Here is a 6,511-nt window from a genome sequence, read left to right on the forward strand (position 1 = left end):
ATTATCAGAAACGACCCTTAGAAGAGTAGTCAGCCAAATTCCTTACAAGTTGATAGTAGACTATGATGGCTAGTTGTTTTCTCTTGGTTGGGCAAGGCATACCTAGACAGCTGATAAATCATTATTTCTGGGCGTGGTATTTTATTTTTTTCTACTTCATTTACATTACAGATGCTATCCCCTTTCCCCCTTTCCCCTCCCTAGAAAACCCCTATCCCATGCCCCCTTTTCCTTTTTGCTTTTATACAATTTTTTAAAATGTTAATCAAACGCTTTATAAGTTTGGTAATGTTCAATCAGAAGTGTAACCCAATACCCAACCTAGATATATCAACTATCTTTGACTGGTGGAGACATGGGAACATCTGCCTCCATGCCCCTCCCTCTCTTTCTCTCTCTTTCTCTCTCTCATCACCTAGCTTCTCCTCTCCTTCATCTTCTCCTCTCCTTACTCCTTCTCTTCCTCTCAGTACTCCTTCCCCCTTAGCTCCTCCTACACATCACCCTTCCTGTTAAAATAAAACTTTTCTCTCAAAATACAATTAGAGCATAATTATTCCTAATTGTACCAGTGAGGTACAAGATAGTCCTAATACCCAGTCCATCCTTTTGTTGACTAACCAGAACCTCTGTCATCTCTCCTAACTAAAACACTTAGTTTTGAACCTGACTTTTTTCTTGGCTTTAGAATGAATGTCAGCTGAAAACCATCCATGCAGATCTTTTCTCTCAGAGTAAATAGCCAGGATTGGCTATGAGACTATAGGTCTTCAACCTTGTCAGAAATCCAGAATGACTGAGTTAACTGAAATTATGGGAAGCACTAAGCATAGCTTCTAAAACTTAGCCAATTTATAGAGACCGCTGAACACCTGGGAAGCCCCTATACTACAGAACGTTGGAGCATCAAATCTTCAGCCTTCTGGCCCAGAATGATCTGACAGACCTTAGTGCTACAGAATTATTAAGGGCTGATTACTCTGTCTAGGCAGATATAATCAGTCGACTATTCTGCAAGTGTGTCCTTTTCTGGACAGTAATTTGTCTGTAGATGGAAAGAGGCAATTCTTGCCTAGTGGCTGTCACCGCACAACTGGAGTAACTCCAAGGATGCTCAATTTCTTCTTAGAATCCACGACAGGAAGCTGTCAGGAGCAGACAGGTCTCTAATCAAAATGAACATTAATATAGAAATATTTGTAATGTCAATTCTATGGACTTCTGACGTTTTGAAAACCAACTATCCATGTAAGGTAACCTGGACTGTTGTCTGTTAATTCCTCTCAGCTATTTCTAAATAAAATATGGAAAACACCCTAACAGTAAACTCAAAGCCATGAATTTGTTATAGTCCCTTAACTCATAGGCTAACCATTCCAAATCAGTTAAAAAAGTTAAAGAAGGACTGGGTCTAAGCCTTGTATTCCTAAATGTGTCATACAGGCACAATGCCCATGAGAATATAAATATTCATCTCACTTTTATATCAATAAGAAGCTCATTCATACCAATGAAAACCTTAAATTTGAAAACAAAGTAAATTTTGTACCATTTAGAAATTATAACTTCATCTTGATGTTAATTATACAGATTTCTACCAATAGGTTATGGCTATGCAGTAAGTCCTAGCTAATCCTCCCTGTTCCAACAAAACCACTACTTTTCCCTAGAGAGGCAGACCAATATTAACCACCTTAGTCCCCATGCCCAGGGAATAGGGGTGCTGACTCTTCTTTAACTTCTTCAGGCTGATTAAGGGCGTTGAGATTTTAGAAGAGGGGTGGGGGGAAGAGTAAATTGATAAGCCTCTGATGCTGAGTCTTCACTGCATCCAGATGGAATTCCAGGACTTCGGAGGTTTGGGCAGGTCTGCTCAGTATGCTTGATGAGTAGATACACCAAGGCTGTGCATTCTGCTGCTGTGCTGTCTGTGACCTCCCTGGGGTGCCTCTGGACTCAGTTTCCAGAGGGGAGCAGATCAGCTGGAAGACTGCTCTAGCCACCGGTATCCAGGCCAGGGGGGGGGTCGTGGTATTTTAAATGAGTAATATCCCTTGTTGATTCTTGTCTCTAAAGATGGGCATTTAGAATTTGTAGCTTCATCCTACTTCCTGTTTCCTCTTTCTGTCTTTCCCCTCTCTTCCTCCTCCCTCTTTCCCTTTCCCTCTCTCCTCTCTCTTCTTTTTATGTAAATGAAACCTGACCAGTCATTGTCTTTCTCCTGACACTTTCTTTTATGCCTTTTCCATCATAATGAATGATTCCTCTGAAATCATATGATACAATAAGTTCTTTTTTTTCTATTAATTGGTCTTTGTTGTGGTATTTTATGATAGCAATAGAAAAGTAACTCATGTCCTGGGAAAATATTTCTGGGAATGAGTAGTATTTGTACTTATAAACTTAATAAAACTAAAAACTAGGATAAGCTGTGTTCAATCCATAAAGGTCCCAAACTGAGCAAAAAGTTAGAAGACTATTGAATTCTTTCTTCTTGAGCAAATGCATTTACCTTCGGCCATCACAATTAGTTTCTTTAGGTTTCAGACTTCAAGATTAATACCATTAGCTCCACTGCTTCTCAAGTCTTCAGTTTAGACTAAAATTACAGCACTGAATATTTTCAGCCCCCAGTCGGCTGAAGGAAGATTGATGGACTTTAAAATTCCCACAATAACTTTAATGAATCGCTGTGCCTCTGTCTCTCTTTATCTCTGTCTCTCTGTCTCTCTCTGCTTCTCTCTCTCTGTCTCTGCCTCTCTCTTTCTCTCTCTCTCCCCTATCTCTAGTCCTTCAATATTTCTAATTTATTTGTTGTAAACTACCATTAAGTTAACCATTATGTGTTCCATACTGTTTGTTTGACAGGAGCCATGATATTGCCTCGGATTACTTGGACTTCTAGTTTCCCATGCTAGGGATGTTCTTTCCCTAGAATGTATTTAACACACTGACACTCAGAAAATGAGACCTACTTGTAGGGACCATAAGTCTGGCTTAGATTCACTCTTCCTCTCTAGATGACCAACCCCACGGAAAGATGGATCATGAAATCACAAGTGAACTCATTTTCTTTGAAACACAATATTTCTTATTGTTACAGAGGTCTATTATCCAAATACAATTGGAAATGTAGTCAGACTTAAAAATTCCAAATATGCCACCTTGCTTCTAAACTTTTCAAGGTGAGACAGACAAAACTGAGCAGGCATCTCTGTTAATATTTTCTATTTTCTATTCTTCACAAGTCTTATAATTCATACAAAGAGTCAGCTACTCTCCTGCTACAGAATTTGATTGTGAGAGACTATTAATTTTGGAGGGTATAAACATCTGTGAAAGCATAGAAAATATCAGTTTTGAAATCTCAATTTTTTTTTCAAATCTTTCTCTGAGAATCAGCTCAGAAAAAGGCTTTGGCAGAACCCATCTTATGATGATGCACTGTTTACTCTATAACTTCATTGATATCTTTGTTCCTCAAATTGTTTCATTCTTCAGTTGCATTATTATTCTTTGTGACTCAGTTTAAGGGGAAAAATAGGCCTGGAAGCAATTGCATTTTCCTTGTTCAGGTGACCTGAACATGTTTTTCTGTTCTTCTACCTCTTCTGGGGCTTTTCTGTGTCTTGAAAACCTATAGGACAATGAACAACCTAAGAACTATTGTATTGTCGTATACACCATTGTATGTTCTCCACAATGCTATGGAAATATTAGACACATGTAGCTGGCTTATTTTAAGGCTCGGCATGAATAGCTGGGGCATAGTTCAAATACACACTCAGAAAAAGAATGACAGATCTGAATGGAGAGAAAGGTAAGTGTTTTTCTGCATGTCTTTGTTATTGAACACATCTTAGACCCAGAGTCCACAGGAAAGTGCTTTTTATATATTGGTTCAAACAAATGCTAGGAAGTTCATACATAGACCCTGTTATGATGTTATGAGATGAATCTATTGCAGAATTCAAATGCTGAAGTTGTAGCCACAAGAATCACAGGATATGACTATCCTCGAAGAGAGGTTATCAAGTTACAGAAGGGATGTAATTCTGTGACAGAACTCTCATCAAAAATGCATAGAGCCTTGAGTTCCCTCTTCATTATTGAAGGAAAAAGGAAGGAAGGAAGGAAGGAAGGAAGGAAGGAAGGAAGGAAGGAAGGAAGGGAGGGAGGGAAATGCTAAAATGAATCTTCAGGGTGGCTCCCTGATCCAATTGATTATCCCTTATAAGACATTAGGATGCAAATATATTTGAAGACAGAAGTGGACAGCCATCTACAAATCAAATAGAAACTTCAGGAATAACAACTTTGCTGAGAATGTGGTCCTGGACTTCTGGTGTCTGGAACTGTAGGCTGTGTATTTTTGTTATTCTTAGGCCATGCTATTTGTAGTGGAATCCACTAATGAGTTGTCTGTTGTTTATTTTTCTGTAAAAACAAAATCAGGTATCATCTGATTTTATGAAATGTAAAGGCCACTCTGTCACACATATTCATGATGCTAATGAATTTTTCAAAATACTCATCTATATATTTTTCTACTAAACCAGAAATTTTAAAGTAGTTTTCACACTTTATATTCATTACATCTTTTGTAGCTAATGATTTCAGAAGCCATATGGCAGTGGCATGAATCTACACTAACATCATTGTTACCTGCCTAGATGTACAAAAGAAGTCTTGAGTTCCTTGGGTCCAACCCATGTAACATTTTCCACTCCCAGCTAGCTTTTGAAGACCCCATTTTCTAATATTTAAGGGAGAGAATAGAGGAGATTAGACCATCAAACCACAAATCAGAGAGAATGCCTGAGAAATAATCAATGAAGGGGCCACTGATTCAGAGACATAAATCTTGCCCTTCTTTGGAAGTCTGTGCTTTGAGCTATAATGAAAAGAGTAGGCTGACTCTTCCTATAGTCCCTACACTTTTAGACAATGCAGATGTTACACACTTAGCTATAAAGTCACCTCCTAATTTTCAGAGAGGGATACATTTGTTTGTGGATTTGAATGTCTCTTGTTCCTATAAACATGAGAAATCAAGAGTCAATGTTACATTCAATAAGTGATTAATCACTGGTATTTCTTAGTATATACAAAAGGGTATTGGGGGAAAAGCAGACAGTGTTATGTGCATCCTGCAGTAACATGATTGCAAATAATAAAAAATGTAAGGGCTAAAGAGATGATTGCACAGATAAAATTCTTGTCTCCTGTAAGCATGAAGGATATTGTTCCAAGTCCCCAAAACCACATCAAAGAATGAAGCCAGGCAGCCAATCTGCGATCCTAACATTTGGAACAAGTTAGATGAGTAGGGAAAAATGAGATCTGGATTCAGCAACAGATCTTGACTCAATAAATATAGTGGAGAACAATTAAGAAGGACATCCAACATCAGCTTGAGGCATCCACAAGCATGTGCATTTACGTGCACATTCACCTGTAGATAGATATAGATATAGATATAGATATAGATATAGATATAGATATAGATAGATATAGATGATATAGATATGGATACAGCACGCACATGTACATGCAGAAAAGTAACCAAACAAAATCCCAAATAACATAGATACATGTATAACAATAGCTTATTTCAGTAATAAAATAGTAAACAGGTACATTACAACCTGATTTAATTTTTACTTAGTAACAATGTTTTCATGTATAAATGTATCTGAGACTTTAAATAACAACAGAGAATTTTTTGTATGAATGTATCATAAATGGATTCAAACTTCTAATTGCTTAATGAGAAACTTAGTCATTTTTAATTGTATTCCCTTAAACTCAAGACTGTGAAATATAATTTATATATGTACTTCTATACTCATGTGCCTTCATAATCTCTATGAGACTGATTTCCATGACTGCAACAAACTAGTTAGAAGGTGATGTACTATTTATATCTTAAAACATATTCACAGACATTCTTGGAACATGGTTGTACCATTAATCTTTTTTCCTGTGCCCAATACATATCTGTGTTTGCATATCTTAGATTGATGGCAAATTTGAGCATACTTTTACATATATTTGCAATTATGTTATTTTTTCCTTCATATCATTTGCTCAGTTCTCTATTGTGGCTTCTGACCTTTATTTTCTTTTCAAGTTGGTTGAAAATCTTTGCATTTTAGAGCCATAATGTTTTGTGCAAAAGACTTATAATCTCGTGCTTGCTTCGGCAGCACATATACTAAAATTGGAACGATACAGAGAAGATTAGCATGGCCCCTGCGCAAGGATGACACACAAATTCGTGAAGCGTTCCATACTTTTACAAAACAGGCCTCAACAGATACAAAAATTTGAAATAATCCCTAGTACCTTATCAGACCACCATGGACTAAGACTTGTCTTTGACATGGACAAAAACAACAGAAAGCCCACATACACTTGGAAACTGAACAATGCTCTACTCAATGATAACTTGGTCAAGGAAGAAATAAAGAAAGAAATTAAAGACTTTATAGATTTAAATGAAAATGAG

At 37.1% G+C, this 6,511-nt stretch overlaps 1 non-coding gene across 1 annotated transcript; it reads left to right on the plus strand.

The window, feature by feature from the left end:
• Nucleotides 1-6,193: 6,193 nt before the first annotated feature.
• Nucleotides 6,194-6,300, plus strand: LOC117695683 (U6 spliceosomal RNA). Its single transcript, XR_004604708.1, has one exon. It is a non-coding gene; the product is annotated as a U6 spliceosomal RNA (small nuclear RNA).
• Nucleotides 6,301-6,511: the final 211 nt, after the last annotated feature.

Source organism: Arvicanthis niloticus, chromosome X (genome assembly GCF_011762505.2).
Source record: "Arvicanthis niloticus isolate mArvNil1 chromosome X, mArvNil1.pat.X, whole genome shotgun sequence".
NCBI classification, from domain to species: Eukaryota; Metazoa; Chordata; class Mammalia; order Rodentia; family Muridae; genus Arvicanthis; species Arvicanthis niloticus.